An 18,985-nucleotide genomic window follows, 5' to 3' on the forward strand; every position below is an offset into this window, starting at 1 on the left:
GTGTATACTTATCTTACATTTAAGGAAAAAACATACACACGCATCTCTTATGGTTTTCTTTCTCTGGAGAATCGGAAGTAATACACATTTAATCATGTAATCTATTATTTGCAGTGGCCTAATTTTGGTATTAGTATAAATAAACAAACTATATATAATATGAATAACCAAATAATATTAACTATGAGATAATGCTGACAATCACTGTTGCCAGGAACCAAGCCAACCAGTATATAACAGTTTCTGGAACCATGGTTCCAATACCTTGCTAAATATACTTAAAGTATACTATGGCCAACAAGGGGGGCATGCAATGCCATTTTCAAAGGCAGAACCAAGCCACGATAAATAATTCCCCCAGAATCAGAAATCTTCCCACATTCTGACTCCTTGATTAAACCTTAATGCTACAAAGAACACTGATTTGAACTGATCCATAACCCTGGGTAACTTCCACTCTGGAGCTCAAATCAAAATTTCAAGCAATGCCAATATGTACCATGGATGAAGTAAAAACATAGCCACTGACAATAATGAGAAATGAAACTTTTTCCTGCAAACAGTAAAAATCAGTTATAAGTCACTGGTAATTGTCCTGGCCCAAATACAAGATCAGGGGAAACTAACTTCTAAATTATTAAGCCAGGATATAGTATCAACTTCATTCAGGGGCTAATTCCAAATATAATTAATGTACCATTACTTAAATTAAAAAAAAAAACCATAATATTCATTTGCACAGAAACCATTCATTTCTAAGCAGCCACAGGTAAACAAAGGAAATGTAGTGGACTCAGTCTAGCCACTGCTATGAGCTCACATGCTCCTCTTTCAGGGACCGTTCTGGCTCAGATGTGCAATGGTTTGGCCAAAACCCTAACCTGTAGTTCTTCCGATCATACACCAACTCATCAGTATGGCCATGAGGGCTGGCAGTACTCCGGAAATAACACTTGCACAATGTGAAGATGCTCTTCTGCACCCACCAGTTCCATCTTTCCTACTCTCCAGTGGGTCTGGGTTCTGTGAACCTTAAACATTTCGTGGAGAAGGAACATCAAATTGAAAGTTAATATGCACAGTAAGCGGAGAAGGCAATGGCACCCCACTCCAGTACTCTTGCCTGGAAAATCCCATGGCGGAGGAGCCTGGTAGGCTGCAGTCCATGGGGTCGCTAAGAGTCGGACACAACTGAGCGACTTCACTTTGACTTTTCACTTTCATTCATTGGAGAAGGAAATGGCAACCCACTCCAGTGTTCTTGCCTGGAGAATCCCAGGGACGGGGGAGCCTGGTGGGCTGCCGTCTATGGGGTCGCACAGAGTCGGACACGACTGAAGTGACTTAGCAGCAGCAGCAGCATGCACAGTAAGCACCTTTTGATTGAAAGGCATTCTGTACTCCTGTCACAGGAAAAATCAGCTTGTGGCAAAAGGTTTTTTTCTTAAGACCACCAATCAAGAGTTACGCAGCCAACCACAGCCAGACACCCTCTGTCCCCACACCACACTAGAGGGTCCCTGCTTTTCTGTGGTTCCCTAACCTGTAAAGGCCACTGAGGCAAGAACACTGCCTATGATTCATAGACACGTCTTCCAAGAAAAATGCAGACATAAAGTCAACATTCATTTTCCAAGGTTAGGAATGGGAGAGGGGGATCGCAGTGGTCCATCTGGGCAAAATCCCATTAACTTAAGTCCAAGTGTGAATCCCAAAATGAACTGCCATTCAATTACACTTGCCCAGGCTTTGAACAGGCCTCTGAAATGCTTGGTTGTGGTATTCAGCTGTATAAAAAGTGTATATTATTCCATATCCTTCATTTCCTATGCTACATAATGGAGACCATTCTGGTATCAAAGGAAATGATGAATAATAATACCGAACATCTGGTTTATAAAACACAAACTTGCTCAACAGATTGACTGCTTCCTGTCAGCTTCCCAAGTTAATCATGCATGTGGGCTCATATGAATATGCATTTGGATTCATGTGCGAGGTACATGCAGTGATGCCAGGCTTCTCCTCCTAAGGCCTGATTAGTTTCCCACTAACGGCTGTAGGGTGCGGCCCAGATAGGATAACAGCAGCGGGTTTGTGGTCTACCAATTTTGCTGCAGGTCTAGTCATTATTATTCATCGATTCCCTTGATAAACATTCCCTGAGCATCAGCTATGTGCCAAGTTTCATGCCACGTGCTGGGAAGACAACCAGGAATAAGACACAGGTCTTACCCCTGAGGAACCACAAGTCCACCAGCAGGGACAGGAAAGAATGAAGCAGAGAAGGAAGAGCTGGTTGGGCCAGGCACACTGGCTCCCATTACATGAGCAGAAGGCTATCTTCTTCATGACCAGCCTGAACAAAAATAAAAATATTCTTCCGGGCTTCTTGGACCAATTCAGAAGCTTTCTGAAAACCAGGTTAACAACACTAGCAACAAGTTATCTGCTGCACAGCAATTTCATCAATTACTTTACTTAAGAATATTTGCAAATGGAACGATGCAGGGTAGACCTTTTGAAAAAATTGCCTAGAACTTCTTTTTTTCTTCTGTTTGCAAATACCAACTCCGTCCTTTAGGGAAATATTCTTCACCCTTTCCATACACAGTGTTTTATTGACAGTTAAATTCTCCCACCCTGCACATGTGGCTGGGCATCCAACTCAGGCTGTGCCAACCACAGCCCTTCACATACACACACACACACACACACACTCACTCTCTCTCTCTGCCCAGGTCACACTGATTGCTTTATTAATTAGACACATGGACTCAAAGTAGGCTATTTGGGGACTTTTCCTTTTTTCCATCTGGAGTGAATAAGAGAAACTCTCTACACTGCTTTGTGTGTGGTTTTAGGAATGTAAGCCTGATAGCCATGTCCCCTCTTCACAGAGAAGCAATTGAGAAAATAAAGTCAACCCAGAAAGATGAGGAGAGATGAGCGTGTGTGTGTGTGTGTGTTTGTGTGTGTGTGTGTGTGTTTGTGTGTGTGTGTGTGTGTAATGAGGGAAAAGCAGAAGGAGAGGGAGGGAGGAAGGGGGAAAGGATGGGAAGCTACCAGTCCTAAAAGCCTTCAACCCTAAGATCAACTCCATCCATGCTTTCTTCTATTGGGATAAATTAAGGCAGTTTCTTCTCTTTGCCCAAAAGGACATGCACTGGACTTGTGACTTTTCAAGGACATCTGCTATGTTGCCTTCTTTCACGTCTCCATTCAGAGGATGCTTGCTAGGGCCAGTGGCAGAATTCTCTGTTCATCCTGTAGCTGGAGGGCCCTGGCGATGAGTGCCAAGCCCCAGAGAAAGGAGGTAAGCAGGACTCCTGGCTCTGAGAAGGCATCTGAGTGAGTCAAGGGCGTCAGGCTCGGCAGCTCATTTGAAGATTGCCAGATGGTTTTCAGCAGAGCCTCCTGCCATCTGCTCAGCCCTGGAGGTTTGGGCCGAAAGAGAAGGTTGTGCACAAGTGGGGAACTCAGTTTGGGAAGAGAATGGCTCTAAGCCAAGAACAAAGGCCATCTCTACACAAATATCATATTTCTTCTATCCTTTCTCCTACATTTATATGTTTTACTTTCTTATTAAAGTTGATCAGCATATTGACTGTTAATAAAATACATCATACAAATGTATAACATAATACAGAAATACTTTATATATGTGTGTACATAATTTGTGAGTACACAGCTGCATCTCTTCTGTCTTCCTTCCGACACCTAGTATGACATGAACTTGCACTCCAGAAAAAGACACTACCACCATCTAGAGGCGCTTAGGGTGAATTGCAGGCACAAGGTCCTGGGACATGAACCATTTACAGGCCTCACCAATAAAAATGCATTTAAATTGTAACCAGTGTCACTTAGTTTCCCATCAAACTGAAACGCAGGTGATAGGTGATATCAACTATTACTTCTGCCAATAACCTTTGGGGGAAATATACAGCTGTGTACATCTTTAAATATCAGATGAAACATTTTGAAAGGAGAACCACTGATTCTTAAAAAAAAAAAAAAAAATAGTGTTCATGATCTGAGAACATGATGGGAGTATGCAGGAAAAGGGAGGGTTCTTTCCCACCCACTTTCTCAAACACATATTTAAAGATGGCAGATGTCATCCATGTTCTCCAGTTTCCACACCCCATGGTGAACAGAAAGCTGGATAGTAGAAAGTTAACAGAATAACACTCTGTACAAATTAGTTGGTGAGATAGCACTAAGGAGAAGGTCACGGAAACATAGATCTAGAAAAGAGGACATGTGTAGAGTATGGAGATGTATAGAGTCCCTCCCACCCACCCCTCTGCCCCCACCACACACACAGAGAAGATCCCTGGACCTTTCCACCTTTCCCAGACCAAAAAGGTGCTCTGGATCTACTCCGTTTCAATGTCTGCTTATTCCCCCTCCCCAGAATCTCCCCCTCCTTCTACCATCACAATATCCCTTATCCTCAATGTGAATAGAAGTAGCAGGGTAAGAACCTGGTAAGAACCATACTCAGTGATCTGTCTTAAATTTCTGTACTGGGTGTACACAGAAGGACCTTTTCTTAGGAGAAACATATAGGCACTCTTCAGAGGTAGAACATACGTGAAAAGCCACTGAAACACGAAAACTAAATCCTACTGGTGTACTTTTAAGCCTGAAAAGGAATCTCAGTATCAATCAACACTGTCTGCTTGGCTAATATTAACATTATCTGACTCTGGTTGTGAATTTTAGACTGCCACAGCTATCAGCGATGATCATGAAATTTGCTGGCTGTTTCAACACTGGCTGATTTTAAACAAGAGGATTTACATACATAGGCACAGTTAAAAATTAATTTACTCAATAATCTAAGAAGTCATTTTGAAATGAGAAGGGAAAGCAAGAATAGCTTGCTTCAGCAATAAAACCAAAAGATTCTTAAATCACTACTCTGTGTGTGTATCTTTAAGTGCTTTCTAAAGAATCTATCTCTTTTCTGTATGATTGAAAATTTTAATAAAAAGAACAGTCCATAAATTCTCACTTACAGAAAACATTTTATAAATAAAACCATTAAGTAGAATATGCTTGAAATGAATATTAATGTCTTAAACTAAGTAAAACAAATAATAATAATCCTACTTAAATCCCTTTTTGCATAAAGATCAAAATAGTCCTTTATACAAACCATGGTAATACTCTGATATGGAAATGCTATCAGAATAACTTTTTATAGTCTAGGTTAAACATATTTGATTATCAGTATTTTGGATATTTTTTATAACAAGCTATTTAGAAAAAGCAAGGATTGTTATTTTTAATTGAGTTGATTCTTTCAGTGTAAGCAATATGAATTGTCTTTTATAATACTACTCAGATAATTTGTTTTCCTTTTAAAATCTAGACAAATTAAGAACACCAACCACTGTCTAGACTCCCATTTTGTACTGGCATTTTTCAATATTCTTGTAAAATGCCTGAACCCTAAATAACTTAAGGCATTAAGAAAGTAGCAGTGAAAAATAATAAAGAAGAAGCAAACCTTCTAAGTAATATTTCCACCTTGCTTTGCATTTGATTGTCTTAATTGTCATAACTCAATCCTTGAAATGCTACATAAATGACAGAATGCTTTTAGCCAAGACTTTTCCTCTTTTTACAGAATCATTATTACCTTCATCTGAGATCTGGAGATTCTGAATTTCTATGGGATTCACTGTATTTTAAGTTGCCTAAATATAAAAGTAAACAGATTTCCCTCTTTGAACTTAAACTGCATCTTGTATGAACTAAAATGTTGAATTTGTTTGTTCTCTTTTTCTCTTTTTAACAACCTGAAGACAATTTTGTGAATGATAATGCTAGATACTGTTAGAACATCTGAATGAGAATCTCAAAATAACTTTTTTCTAATAAAGTTGTCACTACTCAGGAAAAATTTTTTGCTCTTTCTCCCCCCACCCCACCCCGCCCCAGTGTTTCAAAGCTCTAAGTCATTAAGCAGGGACTACATTTTATGGGTAAACATCTAGACAGGAAGGATGCAGTCTTTGACCAGGGACATATATATAAGCAAACTCATGCACAAGAGAATATTACAGAGTAACATATCTGAAAGCTGTCTTAGGGAACTGCTTTACAGTATACAGCAGGCTTATTTCAGGAATCCTCAAAATAAGGAAATAGGAATTATTAGGGGCATTGGATTTTGGCTAATATTCATGATCAGCTATGCCACATAACTGAACACCACCGCCCTCCCCCACCCCCCAACTGTGGCCAAAGATTTGTATTTTTACAAACATGGCTTAGATGTCTCCCTAATGCCTGAAAACACAGCCAATAGTCAGGGCTTCAAGGCCCTGGGACAAAATCTTTCACCTGTTTAAAGACCCCCTGAAATGCTGCTTCCTCCATAAAACCTTCCCTAACAAAGTGGAAATGGGAAACATATGTTCTCAAACTTCACTTGTTGTTCAGTTGCTTAGTCGTGTCCGACTCTTTGCAACCCCATGGACTGCAGCACACAAGACTTCCCTGTCCTTCACTATCTCCCAGAGATTGCTCAAGCTTATTGCCATTGAGTTGGTTATGCCATACAACCATCTTGTCCTGTCACCTCCTTCTTCTCCTGCTCTCAATCTTTCCCACCATCAGGGTCTTTTCCAGTGAGTCAGCTCTTTGTATCAAGTGACCAAACTATGGGAGATTCAGTTTCAGCATCACTCCTTCCAATGTTAATTAACTGGTTAGGACTCTCAAGAGTCTTCTCCAGCACAATTTGAAAGCATTGATTCTTTGGCACTCAGCCTTCTTTATGGTCCAACTCTCACATCAGTACATAACTACTGGAAAAACCATAGCTTTGACTATACAGACCTTTGTTGGCAAACTGATGTCTCTGCTTTTTAATATGCTGTCTAGGTTTGTCATAGCGTTCCTTCCAAGGAGCAAGCATCTTTTAATTTCATGGCTGCAGTCACAGTCCACAGTGATTTTAGAGCCCAAGAAAATAAAATCTGACACTGCTTCCACTTTCTCTCCAACTATTTGCCATGAAGTGATGGGAACGGATGCCAGGAACTTAGTTTTTTGAATGTTGAATTTTAAGACAGTTTTTTCACTCTCCTCTTTCACCCTCATCAAAAGGCTCTTTAGTTCCTCTTTGCTTTCTGCCATTCAGTTCAGTTCAGTTCAGTCGCTCAGTCATGTCTGATTCTTTGTAACCCCATGGACTGCAGCACGCCAGACCTCCCTGTCCATCACCAACTCCTAGAGTTTACCCAAACTCATGTCCATTGAGTCGGTGATGCCATCTAACCATCTCATCCTCTGGAATCCCCTTCTCCTGCCTTCAATCTTTCCCAGCATCAGGGTCTTTTCAAATGAGTCAGCTCTTCGCATCAGGTGGCCAAAGTATTGGAGTTTCAGCGTAAACAAAGGGGATCAGATCATATCAGATTAGTCGCTCAGTCGTGTCCAACTCTTTGAGACCCCATGAATCGCAGCACGCCAGGCCTCCCTGTCCATCACCAACTCCCGGAGTTCACTCAGACTCACATCCATCAAGTCAGTGATGCCATCCAGCCATCTCATCCTCTGCCGTCCCCTTCTTCTCCAGCCCCCAATCCCTCCCAGCATCAGGGTCTTTTCCAATGAATCAACTCTTTGCATGAGGTGGCCAAAGTACTGGAGTTTCAGCTTTAGCATCATTCCTTCCAAAGAAATCCCAGGGCTGATCTCCTTCAGAATGGACTGGTTGGATCTCCTTGCAGTCCAAGGGACTCTCAAGAGTCTTCTCCGACACCACAGTTCAAAAGCATCAATTCTTCAGCGCTCAGCTTTCTTTATAGTCCAACTCTCACATCCATACATGACCACTGGAAAAACCATAGCCTTGACTAGATGGACCTTTGTTGGCAAAGTAATGTCTCTGCTTTTCCATATGCTATCTAGGTTGGTCATAACTTTCCTTCCAAGGAGTAAGCATCTTTTAATTTCATGGCTGCAGTCACCATCTGCAGTGATTTTGGACCCCCAAAAAATAAAGTCTGACACTGTTCCCACTGTTTCCCCATCTATTTCCCATGAAGTGATGAGACCAGATGCCATGATCTTCATTTTCTGAATGTTGAGCTTTCAGCCAACTTTTTCACTCTCCACTTTCAGTTGCCTCAAGAGGCTCTTTAGTTCTTCTTCACTTTCTGCCATCAGGGTGGTGTCATCTGCATATCTCAGGTTATTGATATTTCCCCCGGTAATCTTGATTCTAGCTTGTGCTTCTTCCAGCCCAGCGTTTCTCAGGATGTACTCTGCATAGAAGTTAAATAAGCAGGGTGACAATATACAGCCTTGACATATTCCTTTTCCTATTTGGAACCAGTCTGTTGTTCCATGTCCAGTTCTAACTGTTGGTTCCTGACCTGCATACAGGTTTCTCAAGAGGCAGGTCACGTGGTCTGGTATTCCCATCTCTTTCAGAATTTTCCACAGTTTATTGTGATCCACACAGTCAAAGGCTTTGGCATAGTCAATAAAGCAGAAATAGATGTTTTTCTGGAACTCTCTTGCTTTTTTGATGATCTAGTGGATGCTGGATTTCTGCCATTAGGCTGGTATCATCTGCATATTTGAGACTGTTGTTATTTGTCCCGGCAATCTTGATTCCAGCTTGTGATTCACCCAGTCCAGCATTTCACATGATGCATATAAGGTAAATAAGCAGGTTGACAATAGACAGCTTTGATGTACTCTTTTTCCAATTTTAAACCAGTCCATTGTTCCATGTCTAGTTCTAACTATTGCTTCTTGACCTGCATACAGGTTTCTCAGGGGACAGGTATGGTGATTGGGTATTCCCATCTCTTTAACAAGTTTTCAGTTTGTTGTGATTCATACAGTCAAAGTTTTTCACGTAGTCAATGAAGCAGATATTTTTCTGAAATTCCCTTGCTTTCTCTCTGATCCAACAGATATTGGCAATTTGGCCTCTGGTTCCTCTGCCTTTTCTAAATCCAGCTTGTACATCTGGATGTTCTCAGTTCACATCCTGTTGAAGCTTAGCTTGAAGGATTTTGAGCATTACCTTCATAGCATGTAAAGTGAGCACAACTGTTTGGCAGTTTGTACTTTTTTTGGTACTGCCCTTCTTTGGGATTGGAATGAAAACTGACCTTTTACAGTACGGCTACTGCTGAGTTTTCCAAATTTGCTGACATACTGAGTGCAGCACTTTAACAGCATCATCTTTTAGGATCTGAAAAAGTAGAGCTGGATTTCCATCACTTCCACTAGCTTTGTTTGTAGTAATTGTTCCTAAGGTTCACTTGACTTCGCACTTCAGGATGTCTGGCTCTAAGTGAATGATCACACCGTCATGGTGATCTAGGTCATTATGACCTACCTTTTTCATATAGTTCTTCTGTGTATTCTTGCCACCTCTTCTTAATCTCTTCTGCTTTTGTCAGGTCCTTGCCATTTCTGTCCTTTATTGTGACCATCTTTGCAGGAAATGTTCCCTTCGTATCTCCAATTTTCTTGAAGAGATCTCCAGTCTCTTCCATTCTTTTGTTTCCCTTTATTTCTTTGCACTGTTCACTTAAGTAGGCTTTCTTACTCAACTGAATGCAGAGTTCCAGAGAATAGCAAGGAGAGAAAAGAAAGTCTTCAAACTTCACGACAAAAATAATCATAAAAGCAACCTAAGATATAATCTAAGACCAAATTCGTGCTAACGGTTAATACAGCAAAGTCACTGAACTCCAGGGCTGGAAGCAAAGCTGGGGTTTCTGTAGAGCCTGTGAACTCTAAGGGCATAGGCTGGGAATGGTTCCTTTCTTTATCCACAGCAAGGCACAGGGAGCCTGGTATGTAAGAAGTGCTCAGCAAATGATCCTTGAATGAATTTATTCTAATCCTGACCTTTTATTTATTTTATAAATGAAACTCAGAGAGGAAAATGAGTCACTGAGAATTGGTACCGGAATCTGAACACGACTCTGGGCTAGCGTTATCCATTTTATATTGTGCATCCTCTACTTGCTCTTGCCACCTTCTCTTAGGGTATCTTGCCTGCGATAATGAGGTCAAACTTAGACTGTAACGAGGGTCTGGGAGGCTGGTACCTGTGTGCTGTTGCTGCTGATAGGGGCAAAAGTTTTATGACATCACAGAGGTAAGGGGATCAGATCAGATCAGATCAGATCAGTCACTCAGTCGTGTCCACCTCTTTGCGACCCCATGAATCGCAGCACGCCAGGCCTCCCTGTCCATCACCAACTCCCGGAGTTCACTCAGACTCATGTCCATCGAGTCAGTGATGCCATCCAGCCATCTCATCCTCTGTCGTCCCCTTCTCCTCCTGCCCCCAATCCCTCCCAGCATCAGGGTCTTTTCCAATGAATCAACTCTTTGCATGAGGTGGCCAAAGTACTGGAGTTTCAGCTTTAGCATCATTCCTTCCAAAGAAATCCCAGGGCTGATCTCCTTCAGCATGGACTGGTTGGATCTCCTTGCAGTCCAAGGGACTCTCAAGAGTCTTCTCCAACACCACAGTTCAAAAGCATCAATTCTTTGGCGCTCAGCCTTCTTCACAGTCCAACTCTCATATCCATACATGACCACAGGGAAAACCATAGCCTTGACTAGACGAACCTTTGTTGGCAAAGTAATGTCTCTGCTTTTCCATATGCTATCTAGGTTGGTCATAACTTTCCTTCCAAGGAGTAAGCGTCTTTTAATTTCATGGCTGCAGTCACCATCTGTAGTGATTTTGGAACCCAGAAAAATAAAGTCTGACACTGTTTCCACTGGTTCCCCATCTATTTCCCATGAAGTGATGGGACCGGATGCCATGATCTTCGTTTTCTGAATGTTGAGCTTTAAGCCAACTTTTTCACTCTCCTCTTTCACTTTCATCAAGAGGCTTCTGAGTTCCTCTTCACTTTCTGCCATAAGGGTGGTGTCATCTGCATATCTGAGGTTATTGATATTTCTCCCAGCAATCTTGATTCCAGCTTGTGTTTCTTCCAGTCCAGCGTTTCTCATGATGTACTCTGCATAGAAGTTAAATAAACAGGGTGACAATATACAGCCTTGACGAACTCCTTTTCCTATTTGGAACCAGTCTGTTGGTCCATGTCCAGTTCTAACTGTTGCTTCCTGACCTGAATACAAATTTCTCAAGAGGCAGATCAGGTGGTCTCATATTCCCATCTCTTGAAGAACTTTCCACAGTTTATTGTGATCCACACAGTCAAAAGCTTTGGCATAGTCAATAAAGCAGAAATAGATGTTTTTCTGGAACTGTCTTGCTTTTTCTATGATCCAGCGGATGTTGGCAATTTGATCTCTGGTTCCTCTGCCTTTTCTAAAACCAGCTTGAACATCAGGAATTTCATGGTTCACATATTGCTGAAGCCTGGCTTGGAGAATTTTGAGCATTACTTTACTAGCATGTGAGATGCAATTGTGTGGTAGTTTGAGCATTCTTTGGCATTGCCTTTCTTTGGGATTGGAATGAAAACTGACTTTTTCCAGTCCTGTAGCCACTGCTGAGTTTTCCAAATTTGCTGGCATACTGAGTGCAGCACTTTCACAGCATCATCTTTCAGGATTTGGAATAGCTCCACTGGAATTCCATCACCTCCACTAGCCTTGTTCGTAGTGAGGTAAGGGGAAAGGACTTTTAAAAAATAGTTTAGTTGAACCCTATGATTTCCTTGGAAAGAAACACAGAGAGGAGAAATGAGCTACAGAAGCAAATAGGCCTGAATTATCTCTGAACAAATAACTCAAAATTGTTGAGTCATTTTGTATTTATTCATCCTTCCATCTATGCATCCACCCATTCACCCAGTGATGTTTTTTTCCAAACTTGTCTTGCTATTACTGAACACTGCTTTAAACATTTAACATCTATATAGCACTAAATTTAACCCTGGTGAAGTGTCTACAAGCCATCTTACAGTTGAATCAATTAAAGATAAAGGGGAAGGTACCTTGCTCTAGGTCACAAAAGGCAGGAGGGTGCAGGTTCGTGCCTTGGCCTACCTGAAACTACAGTCCCTGAGCAAATCATTCTGCCCTCAGCCTCCTGTTTTCAGGGTACAAAGACAAATGATATGTTTTGCCTTAAGGATCTTGGAGTGTGGTAAAAGAGGCAACCAAGCAACTCATCTCTAAAAGGAGTAACTCCAAGAGTTTGGGGGAGGATTAAATAGAACTATGGATGTAAAGCACCTAATACAGTGCCTGACACATCCAATAAGTGCAACTGATCTCATAACAACCATGCTAGGTTAGGGAGAGAAGTCCTTAAGCTTCTCTGAAATCCATCCACTTCTCTCCCAAACTTGAACGTCATCTATCTCTGCATTCAAATTACATATACAAAAATTAAAAAAAAAATTTCTCCTTTATCCCATGATTTAGATAACATGCTTTAGAAAGTAGTTCAAGGTGGTGGTAGTTGGCACTGCAAATATTAAAGAAGGTAGGGAATGATGCACAATGGGAAGGAAATTGTTAGAGAGGAAGGAGGTCAGGAACGAAAGGAGAGATGCTTCAGAAGCACCCAGCCAAATCATCTAATGTGTCCCAGCCCTGGGCAAACAAGGATGGGTCCAATCCAAGCACACAGGGCTCATGATTCAGCGAGTGGTTCAATTCCATTAGTCATTTCTGGAAAAAGAAAGTCCATACCATGGCATTAGTCCTTTGCCTGACATTTTTCTACCTCATGAAACTAGGATGGGTTTTCCAAAATCCTTCCAGCTAATTTGAAGGGATAAACATCTAACTTTCTGCTTTTGGGCTTCTCAGTAGTTTTGCTGTACATGATTGCACAATTGCTCCAGTTTACCCCAGAGGGTCATTTCAGTTGAATCCTTTGGCACGAGATGTGTGGAAGCTTGTACAGAGCCATCCCTCCAGTTCTCACGGAACTGGGCTGTATTGGATATATACCCATTAACTGGGGGTGTGACCTGGGAATAATGTGACAGGAAAAAGGATCAGGGGGCTGAACTATGATCAGATCAACAGATATGTGATTTTAATACAAAAAACTGAAAAGGCAAACCGGTTTTCCAACTTTAATATGCCAAAACAATAAAAGTAGATACATTTTGTTGGTGCAAATTAGAATTGTTTCTATCAAAAAATTACGCCAAAAAAGTGATGAAGATAAAGGCTATGCCTGTGAATACACAGTGCAAGTATAGGTTTTCTCTAGAGTAAGTCATGAGAATGACCTACTACACCTGCCACTCAGGAAATCCCCTAAAGTGAAGAACTATAGAGTCAGATTAAAATCACTCATGGTGATTCGCCACTGATTAAATATAGATTTGACTTGGATTTATATGTTGACATAGATTTAGCTTTCAAATTAATCACTGAATTATATTGATTTTGCTTAGTCCTGTGCTGAAATGCTGTTCATTGAGTGTTCTCTCTCTCTTCCTAGCCTCTCTGAGATAATGGAAAAATAGTAACACCATTAGAAAAAAAAAAAAAAAAAAAAAGTGTTCTGGCTCAAGTTCACACATTCTAGTTTGCTTAATTCTTTACTTCATTAAGCTACTCCATACAGCTGTCCTTTAAATGATACACTTTTCCAGGGTCTTGATCAATAAAGTGTAGATTTATTTACGGATGTTTCAGGAAATACATCTCGTATATAGTGATAGATACAGGTGTTCTAAGTCTATCAATAAATACAGGGGTAACCTCAAAATGTCAGTCCAGTTTTGAGTTCAATATCAATTGAGGATCAGTAAGAATGACCTATAGAGTTGCATCTAGAAGCAAGGAAATCAGAACATCCAGTGTCCAGGAATATCCTGTCTAAGATTAACATGGGTTATGCTGACATTAATGGCACAATGCTGCCGTTCACTGGGCTTTGTAAGAGAAATTTTCTCAATCCTCTGCCTTCCTTTCTGTATGGAAAGAAAGGTATATAAATTTCTTTGGGGGGGGGATGTAGGAACAATTTAAAATAAGCTTTAAAATCCCACTATTTTTATTTAGATGTTTTTTGACTTTCAAAAGAAAAGGCAGTTTCATTTTAGCAATGTTGTGAGTAGAGTTTGCATTGTTTCAACACCTCAAGAGAATCATATTTTATAGTTGTGCTTGATTTAAATAAATAATAGAAGACATTCACATCTTAACTAAAGGAAGATGTTTTGAAAGAAGACTTTAAATTTCTAAGACACTAAAAAGTAAGTCTGGGACTAGAAAGCGCGGATATACATATGGGATTTTAAAATCAATTCTCAGGTTTTTTACTTTATAATATCTAGTCTTTTTTTAACACAAAGTATACCAGTGTTTTAAAACCATTTCTGCTTTATTTGTATCCAACGTGTCTCTATTGAACAAGGCATGGACTAGGATTATCAGCAGTATTTCACTGAGTTAAGCACTCATCATGGGTGGGCCCTTGTAAGTGCTGCTCATGTACTTCTCTGTTGTCACTTTGTTCTCTTCCTTATTATAAAACAGTACATAAATGCTATAAAAGTTCAAATATATCTGAAAATGGGTACAACTTGAACACTTTTCCCCAGATACACAAAAAAGATATATTATAAAGTTGTTTAAATTTAACAAATCATTTCCTCTAAATAAGAAATGCAAATAGCATCCTGCTCCCAAAATAGAGCTCTCTGGTCCCCCATTAGCCCATATGGGGCTTCAGCCAGAGCCCCAGTGCACTCTTCTGAGGGTCATCCCGCCATCAGGAAGCCATGCACTTTTAATCTGAGGGTTTTGCATTCATTTCTTTATGGTCTCAAACACACAGTTTAACAGGGCCAATGGGAAAGGGACTGGCCGTGATTCACATAAGGGCTTCCCAGGTGGCTCAGTTAAAGAATCCACCTTCAAAGCAGGAGACACAGGAGACTTGTGTTTGATCCCTGGGTGGGTAAGAGCCCCTGGAGGAGGAAATAGCAACCCACTCCAGTATTCGTGCCCTGAAAAAGACTCACATGGCTGTGAACCTTGCAAAGTTTACCTCCTGTCATAGCAACAGGGCAGCTTCTCTGGAATGCCATAGATACACTCGTACAGAACTACCACAAAGAATAAAATGCTTAGTTCTGTGATCATCATTATGGTGGAACAATATGTTGTAACTGAGATCTCCACAGAATCCATCACACTGACCATGGGGGGAGCTAAAGTGATTGAACTTGCTCCCGTTTCTATTTCCCTTGCCTTATTCACAAAATAAATCTACTAATTTAAGTCATAGCTCATTGTACTGCTACCATTTTTCCGACTCTTGGGTTTAGTCAATTTTAACAGCCCCAGCTTGATAATGCTTATAAAAGATGCCTGCATGTGTTCTTATAAGAGTAAATGATGAGGAAGAAAACAGAGTCATCAAAACAAAATATAATAGCTTACACAGAAAGCCAGTCAAGGTAAAAGCAAATGAGTCATAAACCAGACCCAAATGTAAATAGCTATCACCTCTCCATTTTGCACTTCATTTGCATCCATTTAGCCGCTTATATAACTGTAATGAAACACTAAAATCACTAGACCTACAGTTCTCTGAAAACAGCAGCTTTGCAAACTTTCAATTTTCTATTTTCAACAAGTCAACATTTCAAAGTGCAGAAGTTAAATGAGACAAGGAATGATAAATGATGCTCCACAATTGCTGAAATCTGATTACACTGAGATAAGAGCTGGCCAAATTCTACTCGCATGAGTTTATACCTGAAGAACAAGATGAAAGAAAGGAAGGAAGGAAAGAAGTCTTTAGATAAATGATTGCTTCCATTTATTCCTCCTAAATATAATATAAACAAGGATATAAAGAAAATGCAAATGGATTCAGGATCCCATTTATACTTAGGGGGAGAGATTAATAAAACAGTCCCATCCTGAAAGAAAAACCAAAAATCGACCTCCATTTAAGAAGCTAATTTATGCACTCCTGAGTCCTCATACAAGTTAAGCAGCACAGAATATCACAGCAGGCATAGAACAACAGATCTCAAACCCTGCTGTGTTTGTTCAAGAAGGCAAGTGAAGCTATCCCTAACAGGAAACAAAACACATGGTCTGGCTATTAAACAGGGATCGTTTTGCCATACTGTAGAGCTCTGACTCCATCAATTGCTGTTCCAAACAGGAGTAGAGATGTGGTTTTCTTTAACTATGGTTTTGAGAAAAATGCTTATGCCTGCTCTGAATTTTCAAGCCTATATTAACTAATATGATGCCAGGCAAGACACAGAGTACCTTCAAGACCTTCAAGACACTGTCTTTGAGAAACTCCAAATTTGTGTAAAGAAAACATAAAATGAAGGGAAAGGTGCACCTGTATTGAAAAGTTAAGCACATAAACCGCCAAATTTGAAATGCCCCAAAAGTGTTTATTTTCTTTTAAGTATTCAAGGCTCCATGTTACAGAGATTAAGTTAATCACACAGTGAACAACTGATGTCTAGTTCCTATAGACAGAACCTACTTAGATGAATAGGCAGTTTGAAAACTGGACTGTTTTTGTGACTACTGAATATACATTTGCAAACAACTCTGGGCAATTCTGTTATTATTATAAAATGGAATCTCCCAGACATTTTCGTAGACGTCAAGAATCATATAAGAGAAAAAAATGCAAACTGTTGTACTGTTCTACAAAATATGGACCTTTCTCCATTGTTGAACTCAAGAACAATGTATCCAAAGGAGAAAGTGGTTCAATTTTCACTAAAAAGAACAGATTTGTATTGGCCTGAAGGCTTCAGGTCTGTATTGCTACAAGTTTTTTAACCAAGACTTCAGAACACTGCCTATGTATTTGGTGAAAATATTTATTGATCAAGTGTATAACCAGTAAGTATACTATCACTCCTACTTTGTATTAAGGGTTAAAATTTATAGAATCTAGAAATTATCTCAGAGGTGTTTAAGAATCAAAGGAAAAATAAAACCTTTTTTTTTTTTGGTGCAAACCATTGTTCTAGAAAATAGCCAAAAGGGCTAGAATATTTGGAAAACTCTCAAATTATTAGAATCACAAAAATGATAATTTATAGACAATAATCATTAATTACTGCTACACATAAGAGGGATATCCAAATGGGACATTTTTAGTTGTAGATCAGCCAAGAGATTAAAATAAGCATGTTTACAGAGACATAACTATTTAAAATATTTATAGAGAAAACAGTTGCAGATGATTCAAAGAGAGATTCCAACAAAAACACAGCACAAATGTAGACACCATATGGTTCAACGTATGCACTCATGACCTCATGTGAAAAGCCGGCCAAAGACACAGCAGCTGGAGATACCTCCCTTTTACCCACAGAACAACAAACTCTTGGGTTTGGAAGGGACTAATTATAATCATGTACATGGATGAGTGAAATCTTTGGGTAATGTCAAAGTCTTCGGGAAGAAATTTCTCAAAACAATTGTTTCTGAAAGCCTTTGCTTTGTTGGGGTTTCAAATTCAGTCTCCCTTTCTTTCTGACTCCATCTAGGCAATTCAGGCAGGTGATACACAGTTTTAATGAAACAAGAGAAGCATCACATTCTTTCTGGGCTCTTTTGTCATATCTTGACAATTCATTAGCAAGATAATTATTTGAGGGGAACTGATGCTTGTAAGAACTTTCTATCAAAAGACTTTGGTAACACTGGGGAGGGGAAGGGAAGGAACGTGAGGGGCAGGGATGCTCATACATCATGTATTGAGACCAGTGGTCCTGAGGGGAATGCTTTCAGTCTGCAATGTGCCTCTCCTCAAACCACCTCATCTTCCAGCCTAGATCCCCAAGGTTTACAGTCAAACTCCTCCAAAGAGCTGAACTGCCCAGAAACTATCCAAAGCGTTCTGAAATCATTTCACACAAGACCCCTCTAATTTTTTGTTTAAAATAAACACCTTTCTCTATCTTAATTGAAAGAAGACGATTTGTAGCCACAGTGAGGAAGGGAAGGCAGGGTTATTTTTTGTCATCCAGGGCTGCAGAACAAGTCTGTTGGGCAGTATAACATCTTTGGGACAGAGGAAAAGCCACTGGAGCATCTTCCTCACTTTCGAACTTTCTACGACCATAAATAATAATGTGCTTCACTTTGCAGGGCATGTAATGTGAGTCAAGATGTGACGATAGAAGAAAAGAGTGATGAGCTAAGTGCTATTGAGAACTCATATGGCCCAGCAACATTTGTTATTACCATATTCTGCGCTGGCTTGTTTTGAACTTTGTTTTAAAATTCCATGGCTGATGACACTTCAAATTCATGAGGAATCTTCTATAACAGAATGCTTTTGTCTATGGATCAGCGGAAATTTGATGAATAAGTACCAGTAAGTTGAGGCCAGTCCATTTTTAGATACTCAGTTTAAGTCTTTGCAAAGAAATTTCTAATGTGGGCAATTAAGCAAGCATAACCTATCGAAGATGCCAAGCCTTCCAGATAATGTGGAATTCTGACCATATATTTACCCTGGAAGCTCTCGCTCTACTCAAATACTTTAACTTTTAATGAAGTGTTCAGTCCTTTGGTGATGGCACTGAAGTGTAATCAAACACCACCACAAGCCAAGTCACACACTAGCATGTCTTGCCTTGTTTAAATATCTCAAACGTATTTGAGTAACTGTGTAATGATTTCTAGGCCTCTGGTTGTCCATATGGTCTGAACAGACTGTCTTTTGTAGAGCAGTTGTGCTATCATAGTGAGACAAAACCAAATCATCTCTGCTCCAAAGTGGAGAGCTTAGGAGGGTCAGATTAAGTTTCACGGTGGTGCCTTACCTCAACTCTTGAAACCAACTCACATCACAGCCCCAGAAATTGCTCTGTTGTCTGAAAATCTTGCTTGCATTTGTGAAATACACAGGAACAACACACCAAGCATCATGTGATATGTACTCTGCCACAACTGTCCTTAGGATGCAGTGACAAGCCATGGATGGTACAACAAAGCCAACCCTGCAACCACACGGAATTGTTCTGGACAG

General features: G+C 40.2%; 1 protein-coding gene across 1 annotated transcript in view; it reads right to left on the minus strand.

Annotated features, from left to right (window-relative positions):
• The window catches only part of CACNA2D3 (calcium voltage-gated channel auxiliary subunit alpha2delta 3), a 908,562-nt gene that overhangs the window by 219,700 nt on the left and 669,877 nt on the right, over positions 1-18,985 (minus strand). The window lies entirely within an intron of this gene.

The sequence above is a fragment of the Bubalus kerabau genome, chromosome 20 (assembly GCF_029407905.1).
Source record: "Bubalus kerabau isolate K-KA32 ecotype Philippines breed swamp buffalo chromosome 20, PCC_UOA_SB_1v2, whole genome shotgun sequence".
Taxonomy (NCBI): Eukaryota; Metazoa; Chordata; class Mammalia; order Artiodactyla; family Bovidae; genus Bubalus; species Bubalus kerabau.